Consider the following 15,653-nt stretch of genomic DNA (forward strand, 5'->3'; position numbering starts at 1 on the left):
CTACTTTGTAAGGATGTACAGACAAGTATGGAGGTTTTGAGGAAAGGGCCTGTAGCTCACTCACCCTGAGAGCAGAGGTGATAGCGACTAGAATGACAATTTTGAAGGTGAAGAGCCACAAGGGACAAATATGCACTGGCTCAAAGGAGAGCCTTGGTTAGATCTCTTCGCCTCCGCAGAGAACGCACAATGTCAGCTGTTTTGCGTGTTGGAGTTTCCAAGGGGGCACTCGCTCGGAGATGCTTTTCGTCTCGAGTGGAGCTCCGGCCTCCTTTACACCTACCCGTCTATCCCTCTTCTGCCCAGAGTTCTCAAGAAAATCAAGAATGACCGGGCCCAAGTCATCTTGGTGGCTCCGGACTGGGCTCAAAGAGTGTGGTATCCAGAGCTATTGAGCATGTCCATCGATCCTCCACTCAGACTGCCTCTTCGAGCGGATCTGCTGTCGCAGTTCTTCACCCGAACCTCCACCTTCATGCGTGGAGATTGAGCGGCAACAGTTGACGGCTTTTGCCCTTTCACCCAAGGTCTGCAATGTTATCTTGGCATCCAGGCGTTAATCGACTAAAACTGTATACGCCTGTCAATGGAATACATTTATGGCATGGTGTACCAACAAATCTGTTGATCCCCTATCTGCCCCTCTGTCAGAGGTTCTTCTGTTTATTCTTTCTTTGGCCCAGCAGGGCTCTGCTTTGGGCACCCTTAAAGGGTATTTATCTGCCATTTCCGTCTTTCTTAGGCTACCTGATCAGCCCTCACTCTTTAAATCTCCTATTGTGAGTAGGTTCTTAGAAGGGCTCACCCACTTATTTCCTCCCACTCCATTTATCATGCCTCAGTGGGACCTTAGTCTTGTACTCACTTATTTGATGTGTACCTGTAAGGATATGCCTCCTTGGCATGGTTACCCCCTGACTTTTGTTTTGATTAAAAGTGTGCTGGGACCCTGCTAACCATGCCCCAGCACCAGTGTTCTTTCCCTACACTGTACCTTTGCTTCCATAACTGGTACAGCCATTGCACCCAGATAAGTCCTTTGTAACTGGTACCCCTGATACCAAGTACCCTGTGGCCAGGGAAGGTCTCTAAGGGCTTCAAGCATGTATTATGCCACCTTGGGGACCTCTCACGCAGCACATGCACACTGCCTCACAGCTTGCGTGTGCTGGTGGGGAGAAAAAGACTAAGTCGACATGGAACTCCCCTCAGGGTGCCATGACCACAACCCACTGCCTGTGGCATAGGTAAGTCACCCCTCTAGCAGGCCTTGCAGCCCTAAAGCAGGGTGCACTATACCACAGGTGAGGGCATAGCTGCATAAGCACTATTGCCCTACAGTATCAAAGCAAATTCTTAGACATTGTAAGTGCAGGGAAGCCATAAAGAGTATATAGTTTGGGAGTTTGTCAAAAACGAACTCCATAGTTCCATAATGGCTACACTGAATACTGAGAAGTTTGGTATCGGACTTCTCAGCACAATAAACCCACACTGATGCCAGTGTGGGATTTATTGAAAAATGCACACAGAGGAAATCTTAGAGATGCCCCCTGTAACCCAACTCTACTGTTAGTGTGTGACTGACCGGTATGAGCCAGGCTGCCACTTCCAGGCAAGTTTCTGACCACATGGGGTGAGTGCCTGTAGGAAGTTGGCTCTGTATGCACTATTTCAAAGTAAGGAATAGTATGCACAGAGTCCAATGGTTCCCCTTAGAGGTAAGATAGTGGCAAAAAGAGATAATACTAATGCTCTATTTTGTGGTAGTGTGGTCGAGCAGTAGGCTTATCAAAGGAGTAGTGTTAAGCATTTGTTGTACATACACACAGGCAATAAATGAGGAACACACACTCAGAGACAATTCCAGGCCAATAGGTTTTTGTATAGAAAAATATATTTTCTTAGTTTATTTTAAGAACCACAGGTTCAAATTCTACATGTAATACTTTGCGTGAAAGGTATTGCAGGTAAGTACTTCACAAGAATAATCACAATAGCATATATACTTTTCAAATAAAACACATATAGCTATTTTAAAACTAGACAGTGCAATTTTCACAGTACCTAGGGGAGGTAAGTAATTGTTAGTTCTTGCAGGTAAGTAAACCACCTACGGGGTTCAAGTTTGGGTCCAAGGTAGCCCACCGTTGGGGGTTCAGAGCAACCCCAAAGTTACCACATAAGCAGCTCAGGGCCGGTCAGGTGCAGAGTTCAAAGTGGTGCCCAAAACACATAGGCTTCAATGGAGAAGGGGGTGCCCCGGTTCCAGTCTGCCAGCAGGTAAGTACCCGCGTCTTCGGAGGGCAGACCAGGGGGGTTTTGTAGGGCACCGGGGGGGGGGACGGGACAAGTCCACACAGAAAGTACACCCTCAGCAGCGCGGGGGCGGCCGGGTGCAGTGTGCAAACAAGCGTCAGATTTGTAATAGGAATCAATGGGACACCAAGGGGTCTCTTCAGCGATGCAGGCAGGCAAGGGGGGGCTCCTCGGGGTAGCCACCACCTGGGCAAGGGAGAGGGCCTCCTGGGGGTCACTCCTGCACTGGAGTTCCGATCTTTCAGGTCCTGGGGGATGCAGGTGCAGAGTCTTTTCCAGGCGTCGGGATCTGGGAGTCAGGCAGTCGCGGTCAGGGAGAGCCTCGGGATTCCCTCTGCAGGCGTCGCTGTGGGGGCTCAGAGGGGGCAACTCTGGTTACTCAGTTTCGGAGTCGCCGGGGAGTCCTCCCTGAAGTGTTGTTTCTCCACAAGTTGAGCCGGGGGCGTCGGGTGCAGAGTAACAAGTCTCACGCTTCTGGTGGGAAACGCAGTCGTTTTAAAGTTGCTCCTTTGGAAACAAAGTTGCAGTCTTGAGTGAACAGGGCCGCTGTTCTCTGGAGTTTCTTGGTCCTTCTAGAGCAGGGCAGTCCTCTGAGGATTCAGAGGTCGCTGGTCCTGGGGAAAACGTCGCTGGAGCAGTGTCTTTTCAAAGTGGGGAGACAGGCCGGTAGAGCTGGGGCCAAAGCAGTTGGTGTCTCCGTCTTCTCTGCAGGGTTTTTCAGCTCAGCAGTCCTCTTCTTCTTAGGTTGCAGGAATCTGAGTTCCTAGGTTCTGGGGAGCCCCTAAATACAGAATTTAGGGGTGTGTTTAGGTCAGGGAGGGCAGTAGCCAATGGCTACTAGCCCTGAGGGTGGCTACACCCTCTTTGTGCCTCCTCCCAAGGGGAGGGGGTCACATTCATATCCCTATTGGGGGGATCCTCCATCTGCAAGATGGAGGATTCCTAGAAGTCAGAGTCACTTCAGCTCAGGTTGCCTTAGGGGCTGTCCTGACTGGCCAGTGACTCCTCCTTGTTTTTCTCATTATCTCCTCTGGCCTTGCCGCCAAAAGTGGGGCCGTGGCCGGAGGGGGCGGGCAACTCCACTAGCTGGAATGCCCTGGGGTGCTGTAACAAAGGGGGTGAGCCTTTGAGGCTCACCGCCAGGTGTTACAGTCCTGCAAGGGGGAGGTGATAAGCATCTCCACCCAGTACAGGCTTTGTTACTAGCCACAGAGTGACAAAGGCACTCTCCCCATGTGGCCAGCAACATGTCTTGAGTGTGGCAGGCTGCTAAAACCAGTCAGCCTACACGGGTAGTTGGTTAAGGTTTCAGGGGACATCTCTAAGGTGCCCTCTGGGGTGTATTTTACAATAAAATGTACACTGGCATCAGTGTGCATTTATTGTGCTGAGAAGTTTGATACCAAACTTCCCAGTTTTCAGTGTAGCCATTATGGTGCTGTGGAGTTCGTTTTTGACAGACTCCCAGACCATATACTCTTATGGCAACCCTGCACTTACAATGTCTAAGGTTTTGCTTAGACACTGTAGGGGCACAGTGCTCATGCACTGGTGCCCTCACCTATGGTATAGTGCACCCTGCCTTAGGGCTGTAAGGCCTGCTAGCGGGGTGACTTATCTATACTGCATAGGCAGTGTGAGGTTGGCATGGCACCCTGAAGGGAGTGCCATGTCGACTTACTCGTTTTGTCCTCACCAGCACACACAAGTTGGCAAGCAGTGTGTCTGTGCTGAGTGAGGGGTCCCCAGGGTGGCATAAGATATGCTGCAGCCCTTAGAGACCTTCCCTGGCATCAGGGCCCTTGGTACCAGGGGTACCAGTTACAAGGGACTTACCTGGATGCCAGGGTGTGCCAATTGTGAAAACAAAAGTACAGGTGAGGGAAAGAACACTGGTGCTGGGGCCTGGTTAGCAGGCCTCAACACACTTTCAAATCAAAACATAGCATCAGCAAAGGCAAAAAGTCAGGGGGTAACCACGCCAAGGAGGCATTTCCTTACAGTGCCTTTGTGCACTATGTTGTCAGAAACAAAGCCTGTCCTGGGTGGAGATGCTTCATACCTCACCCTGCAGGAACTGTAACACCTGGTGGAGATCCTCAAAGGCTCAAGCCTGGTGCTACAGTGCCTCAGCGGACTCCAGCTAATGGAGATGCCCACCCCCGGACACAGCCGCCCACTTTTGGCAGCGATTCTGGGGAGATAATGAGAAAAACAAGGAGGAGTCACCCCCTCAGCCACCCCTAAGGTGACCAGAGCTGAAGTGACCCTCTCCTTGGAAAATTCACCATCTTGTTTGGAGGATTTAGCCCAATAGGGATAGGGATGTGCTCCCCTCCCCAAAGGGAGGGAGGACTAGGAGGGTGTAGCCTGCCTCAAGGACAGTAGCCATTGGCTACTGCCCTGAGACCCTAACACACCTCTAAATTCAGTATTTATGGGGGACCCTGAACCCAGGATTTCCGATTCCTGACGACCTACAAAGGACTGCTTAGCTGAAAAAACCAGCTGAGAAGAAGGAAGAAGACAACTGCTTTGGCCCCAGCCCTACTAGCCTGTCTCCCTCTTCAGAGAACCTGCACAAGCTACGCATCCTGCGGGTCAGAGCGGCCTCTGCCGACTCAGAGGACTGCCCTGCACCTAAGAAGGTGCAAGAACTCCCTTGGACAGTGGACCTGTCCAACCAAGAAAGAAGAAGCCATCTTTAAAGTGACTCCCACCTCACTCCAGAAGTGTGAGTCCTCAACACTCTACACCAGACGCCACTGGCCCATGCCCAGGAGAACTAACTATCCAGAGAGGACCTCCAGGCGACTCTGACAGCGTGTCCACCCTGGGCTGACCTCCCTGCACCCCCACGACAACGCCTGCAGAGGGAATCCCGAGGACCACCCTGACCGCGACCAAGATATCCGACCCCTGGAGAAGCACTTCACCCACAGCCCCTACGCCTGTGAGAAACCGACCACCGGTGAAGCAACGACCAGCAGGCAGCCCTCATCAGTGCCCAGTCGGTGGCTGGCCCGAGAAGCCCCCCCTGTGCCCTGCCTGCAACATCTGAGTGACCCCTGGGTCCCTCCATTGAATCCTATTGAAAACCCGACCCCCTGTTTGCCCACTGCACCCAACCGCCCCTGTGCCTCTGAGGGTGTACTTTGTGTGCCTACTTGGAGCCCCTTTCTGTGCTCTACCAAACGCCCCTGGTCTGCCTTCCGACAATGTGGGTACTTACCTGCAAGCAGACCGGGACCAGAGCACACAGGTGCCCGTGTTATTTTGGCTCCTGGTTGACCTCTGCACCTGACTGACCCAGTGTTGCAGGTGCTGGGTGTTTGGGGTTGCCTTGAACCCCCAACGGTGGGCTACCTATGCCCTGGAGACTGAAGTTGTAAGTGCTTTACTTACTGTGATAACTAAACTGTACTTACTTCCCCCAGGAACTGTTGAAAATTGCACTGTGTCCACTTTTAAAATAGCTTATTGCCATTTTATGAAAAACTGTGTACATTACTGTTTTGATTCAAAGTTCTAACTATATCTATGCAAAGTACCTTTCATTGAATGTACTTAACTGCAATCTGACCCTTGTGGTTCTAATAATAAATTAACAAAATAATATTTTTCTATATAAAAACCTATTGGCCTGGAGTTAAGTCACTGAGTGTGTGTTCTCACTTATTGCTTGTGTGTGTACAACAAATGCTTAACACTACCCTATGATAAGCCTAACTAGCCGACCAGACTACCACAAATAAAGTATTAGTATTATCTATTATTGTCTCTGGCAAGCCTTTTGGGGAACCCCTAGACTCTGTGAACACTATATCTCATTTTGATATAGTATATACAGAGCCAGCTTCCTATACATAGGTACCCACCACACACCAGGCCAGCTTCCTACATCTGCCCATCAGCCTAAATGAGCAAACCCAGGAGGGGAGCTTGGTTGGGATTTCTCCCTGTGTTCAGATTCTTAGAGGCACATAGTTCCCGCAAATACTGACAGGCTGGGTCCTGAACTAGGTCTCCTGCAGTAGACATGTTACTTAGAGAAGTGTGGGTGCACCTACTTACTCTAAGGTGTTAGACGTTCTAAAACTTTAGAGAAAGGGCTATCCTAGACCCCCAACTTACCTAAACTAGAAGTTTAAAATCCCTACTACCAAGTGTAGTGTGTCCTAAAGACTAGTAGTGGCCTTTCTTGTGGAAAGTTACTGGTGGCGAAGTGGTAAAGCAATTGCAAGTGTCTTACCCCCACTGCAGCACCACCAATGTAGGAGTCTGGCCTGGTGTGTTGTAGACACCTATGGTGTTGGCACATTATATCAGGTACAGGGTGCCCTTATTAGTTACTGTAACAGTGTCTAGGAAGCTATAGCTTTTCAGTGGTAGCTGTGGTGAGCAGCTAAGAGCAGCTAAGAGATATCTAGGAGGAGTGTGAAGCACTTGCAATACCACAAGAACCACACATTAACATATCACACCTGAAAGTGTTGCAAAAATAAAGGTACTTTATTACTAGACTACTGATTTAGAATCATGCAGGAATACCCCACTTTCCGGAGGTAATTACACACAAAATACACACGGGTAAGTACTATACGAAGCTGACCTGTTGTGCAGTGAGCACCTATGGTGTTATCACCTTATACTAGGTCCAGGTATCCCCTGTTAGTGAGGGGTAGACAGTGTCTAGGAAGCCAGGGCGCTATAGAAGTAGCTGTGGATGAGCAGCCAAATATATCTAGGAGACATGGAAAGCTCATGTAATACCACTACAGTCACACAGCACATACACACATGAAAGAACCACACAGTGTTTAAAAATGAAAATGTCACTTACCCAGTGTACATCTGTTCGTGGCATCAGTCGCTGTAGATTCGCATGTTTTGCATAGCTCGCCATCTGGTGTTGGGCCGGAGTGTTACAAGTTGTTTTTCTTCGAAGAAGTCTTTCGAGTCACGGGACCGAGTGACTCCTCCTTTTGTCTCCATTGCGCATGGGCGTCGACTCCATGTTCGATTGTTTTTCCCCGCAGAGGGTGAGGTAGGAGTTGAATTGTAGTAATAGTGCCCATGCAATGGAGTGACTAAGTATGTACCTATTTAAGGTTGAGATGATACATATACAAATAGTTGAAGGTAACTTCCAAACTGCTACAGGCTCCCGGGGAGGCGGGTGGGCACATGCGAATCTACAGCGACTGATGCCACGAACAGATGTACACTGGGTAAGTGACATTTTCAGTTCGATGGCATCTGTCGCTGTAGATACGCATGTTTTGCATAGACTAGTAAGCAGTTATCTCCCCAAAAGCGGTGGCTCAGCCTGTAGGAGTGGAAGTAGTTTGAAATAATGTTCTTAATACGGATTGACCTACTGTGGCTTGTTGTGCGGATAACACGTCTACACAATAGTGCTTGGTGAATGTGTGAGGCGTAGACCATGTGGCTGCCTTACATATTTCTTGCATTGGGATGTTTCCTAGAAAGGCCATGGTAGCACCTTTCTTTCTGGTTGAGTGTGCCCTTGGTGTAATGGGCAGCTGTCGTTTAGCTTTAAGGTAGCAGATTTGGATGCATTTAACTATCCATCTGGCTATACCTTGTTTTGATATTGGTTTTCCTGCATGATGTTTTTGAAATGCAATAAATAGTTGTTTAGTCTTTCTGATGTTCTTTGTTCTGTCAATGTAATACATTAATGCTCTTTTGACATCTAATGTATGTAGTGCCCTTTCAGCTACGGTATCTGGTTGTGGAAAGAACACTGGAAGTTCCACTGTTTGATTTAGATGGAACGGTGAAATAACCTTTGGCAAAAATTTAGGATTAGTCCTTAGGACGACCTTATTCTTGTGTAGTTGTATAAAAGGTTCTTGTATTGTAAATGCCTGAATCTCGCTTACTCTTCTTAGGGAAGTAATGGCGATGAGAAATGCAACCTTCCAGGTTAGGAACTGTATTTCGCAGGAGTGCATGGGTTCAAAAGGTGGACCCATAAGTCTAGTTAGGACAACATTTAGGTTCCATGAAGGAACAGGTGGTGTTCTTGGTGGTATAATTCTCCTAAGGCCCTCCATGAATGCTTTAATGACTGGTATCTTATATAGGGAAGTTGAATAGGTAGTCTGCAGGTATGCAGATATTGCTGCAAGGTGTATTTTAATGGAAGAGAAAGCCAGGTTAGATTTTTGTAAGTGAAGCAAGTAACCCACTACATGTTCTGGAGTTGTGTGTAATGGTTGTATTTGATTAATATGGCAGTAGCAAACAAACCTCTTCCATTTACTTGCATAGCAGTGCCTGGTGGATGGCCTTCTGGCTTGCTTTACGACTTCCATACATTCTTGGGTAAGTTGTAAGTGCCCGAATTCTAGGATTTCAGGAGCCAGATTGCTAGATTCAGCGATGCTGGATCTGGGTGTCTGATCTTTTGGTTGTGTTGTGTCAACAGATCTGGCCTGTTGGGCAATTTGATGTAGGGTACTACTGATAGGTCTAGCAGCGTTGTGTACCAGGGTTGCCTTGCCCAAGTTGGTGCTATTAATATGAGTTTGAGTTTGTTTTGACTGAGTTTGTTTACCAGGTAAGGAAGGAGAGGGAGAGGAGGAAAAGCGTAAGCAAATATCCCTGACCAGTTCATCCATAGGGCATTGCCTTGGGACTGTTTGTGTGGGTATCTGGATGCGAAGTTTTGGCATTTTGCGTTCTCCTTCGTCGCAAACAAGTCTATTTGAGGTGTTCCCCAGAGTTTGAAATAGGTGTTCAGAATTTGGGGGTGAATTTCCCATTCGTGGACCTGTTGGTGATCTCGAGAGAGATTGTCTGCGAGTTGATTTTGGATCCCTGGTATAAATTGTGCTATTAGGCGAATTTGGTTGTGAATTGCCCAACGCCAAATTTTTTGTGCTAGCAGGCTTAACTGCGTGGAGTGCGTCCCCCCCTTGCTTGTTTAGATAATACATTGTTGTCATGTTGTCTGTCTTGACGAGAATGTATTTGTGAACTATTATTGGTTGGAAAGCTTTTAGTGCTTGAAAAACTGCTAGAAGTTCTAGGTGATTTATATGCAGTTTTGTTTGATGTACGTTCCATTGTCCTTGTATGCTGTGTTGATCGAGGTGTGCTCCCCACCCTGTCATGGAAGCATCTGTTGTTATTACGTATTGTGGCACTGGGTCTTGGAAAGGCCGCCCTTTGTTTAAATTTATGTTGTTCCACCACAGAAGCGAGAGGTAAGTTTGGCGGTCTATTAACACCAGATCTAGAAGATGACCCTGTGCTTGAGACCACTGTGATGCTAGGCACTGTTGTAAGGGCCTCATGTGCAGTCTTGCGTTTGGGGCAATGGCTATGCATGAAGACATCATGCCTAGGAGTTGTAATATCATCTTTGCTTGTATCTTTTGTGTTGGATACATGCGTTGTATGATGGTGTTGAAATTTTGAATTCTTTGGGGACTTGGAGTGGCTACTCCTTTTGTTGGGTCTATTATGGCTCCAAGGTATTGTTGTACCTTGCACGGCAGAATGTTGGATTTCGTGAAGTTGACTGTGAACCCTAGTTTGAAGAGGGTTTGTATGATCTGATTTGTGTGATTTGAGCACTCTATTAACGAATGGGCCTTGATTAGCCAGTCGTCTAGATATGGGAACACATGTATTTGCTGCCTTCTGATGTGTGCAGCGACTACTGCTAGACATTTGGTAAAGACTCTTGCTGCGGTTGTTAATCCGAAAGGCAGTACCTTGAATTGGTAATGTATTCCTTTGAATACAAACCTTAGATATTTCCTGTGCGATGGGTGTATTGGTATATGGAAATACGCGTCCTTGAGGTCTAAAGTTGTCATGTAGTCGTGTAGTTTTAGCAATGGTAATACTTCTTGTAGTGTGACCATGTGAAAGTGGTCTGATTTGATGAATGTGTTCACTATTCTGAGGTCTAGGATTGGTCTCAGCGTTTTGTCCTTCTTTGGTATCAGAAAGTACAGTGAGTAAACTCCTGTGTTTATTTGTGTGTTTGGCACTAATTCGATTGCATTCTTTTGCAATAGTGCCTGCACTTCTATCTCCAGGAGATTGGAATGATGTTTTGTCAAATTTTGTGCTTTTGGTGGTATGTTTGGAGGGAATTGTAGAAATTCTATGCAATAACCATGTTGGATAATTGCTAGAACCCAAGTGTCTGTAGTGATTTTCTCCCATGCTTTGTAATAATGACTTATTCTTCCCCCCACTGGTGTTGTGTGGAGGGGGTGAGTGACATGTGAGTCACTGCTTAGTAGTAGGGGTTTTGGGGCTTTGAAATTTTCCTCTATTCCTAGGGAATTGCCCTCCTCTATATTGTCCCCGAAAACCTCCTCTGTACTGTCCCTGGTAACTGGACGGTGTTGCCTGTGAGGTGCTGGCTTGTGTGCTCTGACCCCGAAACCCCCCTCTAAAGGGTGTTTTACGGAATGTGCTGTAATTCCCTCTGCTCTGCGGGGAGTAGAGTGCGCCCATGGCTTTAGCAGTGTCCGTGTCTTTTGTGAGTTTCTCAATCGCTGTGTCCACTTCTGGACCGAACAGTTCTTTTTCGTTAAAAGGCATATTGAGAACTGCTTGCTGAATCTCTGGTTTAAATCCAGACGTTCGGAGCCATGCATGCCTTCTGATAGTTACAGATGTATTAATTGTCCGTGCAGCTGTATCTGCAGCGTCCATGGAGGAGCGGATTTGGTTGTTGGAAATGGTCTGTCCCTCCTCAACCACTTGTTTTGCCCTATTTTGTAGGTCCTTGGGCAGATGGTCAATGAGATGTTGCATCTCATCCCAATGGGCTCTGTCATAGCGCGCAAGTAGTGCCTGGGAGTTAGCGATGCGCCACTGGTTTGCAGCTTGTGCTGCGACTCTCTTACCAGCTGCATCGAACTTGCGGCTTTCTTTATCTGGGGGTGGTGCATCTCCAGATGTGTGGGAGTTGGCCCTTTTCCTAGCTGCTCCTACAACGACAGAGTCTGGTGGCAGCTGTGTAGTGATGAAAGCCGGGTCTGTAGGAGGCGCCTTATACTTTTTTTCCACTCTTGGTGTGATTGCCCTACTTTTGACCGGCTCCTTAAAGATTTCTTTTGCGTGCCGGAGCATACCAGGGAGCATAGGCAGGCTTTGGTAGGAGCTGTGGGTGGAGGAGAGTGTGTTGAATAAAAAGTCATCCTCGACCTGTTCTGAGTGGAGGCTTACATTGTGAAATTGTGCTGCTCTAGCCACCACTTGAGAATACGCAGTGCTATCCTCTGGTGGAGATGGCTTCGTAGGGTATGCCTCCGGACTGTTATCTGACACTGGGGCGTCGTATAAGTCCCATGCGTCTTGATCTTGGTCACCCTGGCTCATGGTGGTGTGAGCTGGGGAATGTGATGGAGTTTGTGCTGGTGAGACGTTAATCACAGGTGGAGGAGAGGGTGGTGGGGTAACTTTTTTCACCACTTTTGTTTGTGGTGTTTGTTCAGTTTGGAACTCCAATCTTCTCTTTCTTCTAATAGGGGGAAGGGTGCTTATTTTTCCTGTCCCCTGCTGTATGAAAATACGCTTTTGCGTATGGTCTACATCAGTTGAGTGTAGCTCTTCCTCAAACCTATGCTTTTGCATTTGGGAGGTTAGCGAGTGCTCTTCTGTATAAGAGCCTGAAACTGGGTCGGTTGCAGTTTGTTTTGGCACCGAAACCCTGTCTGCATCTTTTTTCGGCTCCGAGGTGACTTTTTTCTTTTTCGGGGCCGAAACCTCCTCGGTGTCGATCTTCTTCGGTGCCGCTGTCTCGGCGTCGAGCCGTGTCTACACCGGTATCTCGGTGTCAATGCTTGTCTCCAGCACTTTCTCGGTCCCGAGAAGGCTGCGTGCCGGTGTCTCGACCGGAGTCGGACGATCTCGGCACTGTTTGGGCCTTTTTCGGTGCCGACGGTCGGTCACCGAATTTATGGGTCGAGCCATGGCCTGGTGGCAGTGGCGTCCCCTGGGCCTTGTAAATCTTCTTCTGAGTGGTTTTCGACGTCTTACTCACGGTTTGTGTATCGTCGAATCCTTCGGAGTCCGATTCTTGGATCGAAAAGGTTCCCTCCTCTTCTTGTTCCTCGAACTCCCGGTGGGCTGTCGGCGCGGACGCCATCTGAAGTCTTCTGGCTCGACGGTCTCGGAGTGTTTTTCGGGACCGGAACGCACAACAGGCCTCGCAGGTGTCTTCACTGTGCTCAGGTGACAGGCACAGGTTGCAGACCAAGTGTTGGTCTGTATAGGGGTATTTATTGTGGCATTTGGGACAGAAACGGAACGGGGTCCGTTCCATCGGCGTTCTTCTGCACGCGGTCGGGCCGACCAGGCCCCGACGGGGGATCGAAAAAATTACCCCGAAGGGCACCGGAGCTCTTCGATCTTAGACGCGGTGTTGAATCTAACTACGCCGATCCCGAACGCAACAATACCGACGAAAATCTTCCGAAATTAGCTATCTTTCCGTTCCGAAACTCGGAGCGACAGGAAGACGTCCGAACCCGATGGCGGAAAAAAAACAATCAAAGATGGAGTCGACGCCCATGCGCAATGGAGACAAAAGGAGGAGTCACTCGGTCCCGTGACTCGAAAGACTTCTTCGAAGAAAAACAACTTGTAACACTCCGGCCCAACACCAGATGGCGAGCTATGCAAAACATGCGTATCTACAGCGACAGATGCCATCGAACATAAAGGTACTTTAATATAGTAACACAAATACTAAAATACTGTAAAGGCAATACTCCAGTTGGAGGTGAGTAAACACACTATTATGTACACATTAGAAGTCAGTGATTAGCATAGAGAGCAATAGCAAAGAGTAAAAACAACAGAAAATAGTGATGGCCCTGGGGGAGAACAAATCATATCCTAAGTAAGTAGAATGTGAAAGGCAGTCCTCCACCCAAGGAAGTGGAATCAGTAGAGTAGCTGGAGGAACGAGGAACCCCAAAAGGTAAGTACCAGAGAGCCCCCCCAAAGACCATGAGAAAAAAGGTAAGTACCTCTTTTTGTTCAAAACCACAGGAGAACTTTGGAAAATAAATGTGCAAGACCCTGACAAGACTGGAAGAAGCCAAAGGTGGATCCTGACAGAAGAGGACCTGCAAAAGAAGGGGACCAAGTCCAGTTCGAGTTGGAGTGTCCGGCTGTGGCAGGACCCACTACCCACCCTTCTGTGGATGCAGGACCAGGTCGATGGTGAATGAAGAAAGTCAGCAGTGCAGCACAGGAGCAGAAGAAGAGTTCCAGAAGTGATGCAAGTGATGTCCCATGTCGGCAGTCGTGATGTAGTCAGTCAGTGGTGCTGGAAAGCCACCAACAAGCCTTGGCAAATGCAAGAGTCGGAGAAGAATGTTTTGTCAGGCTGAAGAGGACCAGCAGGGCCCAGGGGACTTGACTCAAGGAAGGGAGTCCAAGGTGACCCTCAGCAACTGGGAGGGTGACAAGAAGAGGAGGCAACCCCCACAGGCGACCCACAGGCAGCAGGCACATGAGTCGCAGTGAGGCCCACTCATCACCCCTGGAGAGGAGTACCATGTTGCTGGGGCAGCAGGCAGGAGACTGTGCTCTGCAGGGAAGAGTGCTGGAGGCAGAGGTTACACAGAGCCTGACGATCCCTTGGAGGAGGAACAAACAAGTCGTGGTAGCTGCAAGAGTCGCGGTGCACTGGGGTACTGTCCTGCAAGGAGAGGCAAGGGCTGACCATTTCCCAAGTTGGAAAGCTACCTAGGTACCCAGGGCATTAGGGTACCAGGGGCTCCCCATGGACTGCAACTTGTATTATGCCACCTATGGGAGCCCATGCAAAACTCAGAACTTAGGCATGTTTGCTATCGGAATCATACCCCATATGCCAGTATTGTTTGTATGATTCTATGCACTCTGGGGGCTCCTTAGAGAATCCCAAGCTATGCTCCTACCAGTTTGCAGGGTTTTCATGGGCAGCCTGTGCTGCTGCCATCCTACAGACAGGTTTCTGCCCTCCTGCTTCTTGGCCAGCTCAAGCCCAGGAAAGCAGAGCAAAGGATTTCCTTTATGAGAGGGAGGCAACACCCTCTCCCTTTGGAAATAGGTGTTAAATGGCTTGGGAGAGATAGCCTCCCCAAGCCACTGGTATGCTTTGAAGGGCACGTTTGGTCCCCTGGTCCCTGTTCTGGCCAAAACTGGACAATAGAAAGGGGAGTAACCACTCCTCTGTACATCACCACCCCAGGGGTGGTCCCCTAAGCTCCTCCAGGGGGGCCACTTGATTCTGCCATCTTGAATCCAAGGTGGGCAGAGGCCTCTGGGAGCTTCTGAGTGGCCAGGTCAGGCAAGTGACATCACAGCCCCTTCTGATAGGTGGTCACCCTGTAAGGTGACCAATCCCCCTTTTAGGGCTATTTAGTAGAATGCGAGAATGGGTCCCCCACCAAAGTATATGGAGTAGTTAGCCAAGGGCTGGGAGAGTATGAAACCGCAAGAGGTAAGTATCTAGAAGACCACCAGCATCCTGGCCGTCCCATAAGTCTAAAATTGGGACTTGGAAATTGAATATTTCAACAGGACCAGGCTGGTGGAACCAAGCAGGGGATTATGGATGAAGAGGACTTATAAAAGAAGGGGACAGAGTCCACTCTACACAGGAGTGTCCAGATGGGGCAAAAGGCAATGCCCACCATTCTGTGGGTGCAGATCAGGGTCGAAGGTGGTGTATGAAGACCAGCTGCGGAGTCCAGGAGCTGTAGAGGAGTCCCTGAAGTCACCTAGGAGATGTCCCTCGATGGCTGCTGGATTGCAGACGGGTCTGCGATCAGGAGAACCAACAAGCAGCACAAGCAAATGAACTGGAGCTGTTGGAGAGTTGCAGAGCTGAAGAGGACCAGCAAGGGCCATGGGACAAGACCCTTAGAGGGGGAGTCCGATCTGACCCTAAGAAGACAGGAGATGCAGCAGAAGCAGTCGAAGCCCCCACTAGCACCCACTGCCAGCAGGCACAGTAAGTCACAGTTAGGGCTAAGCAGCACACCCAAAGAGGAGTCCCACTTCGCTGGAGCATCAGAGAGGAGACTGTTCTGACACAGGTAAAGTGCTGGGGACTGGGGCTACTTGGAGCAGGAGTCAACAAGCCTTTGTTGCTGCAACTGTCGCAGTGCACAGGGATTCTGTCCTGAAGGAAGAGCCAAGGGCTCACAGTCTCCCAAGATGGACAGAAGGCAGAGAGAACCCAGAGGACCCCTCAGAACTACCACCTGTGTTGGAGAATCTTTGCAGGTCCAGAGGACAGCTGATCGCTGCAGCCAGACATCACTGCCCTAGATGCC

The 15,653-nt window shown here is 49.0% G+C and overlaps 1 protein-coding gene across 16 annotated transcripts in view; it reads right to left on the reverse strand.

Annotated features, from left to right (window-relative positions):
* NCOR1 (nuclear receptor corepressor 1) overlaps positions 1-15,653 on the reverse strand; it is a 1,251,773-nt gene that overhangs the window by 332,687 nt on the left and 903,433 nt on the right. The window lies entirely within an intron of this gene.

The sequence above is a fragment of the Pleurodeles waltl genome, chromosome 3_1 (assembly GCF_031143425.1).
Source record: "Pleurodeles waltl isolate 20211129_DDA chromosome 3_1, aPleWal1.hap1.20221129, whole genome shotgun sequence".
In the NCBI taxonomy this organism is placed as follows: Eukaryota; Metazoa; Chordata; class Amphibia; order Caudata; family Salamandridae; genus Pleurodeles; species Pleurodeles waltl.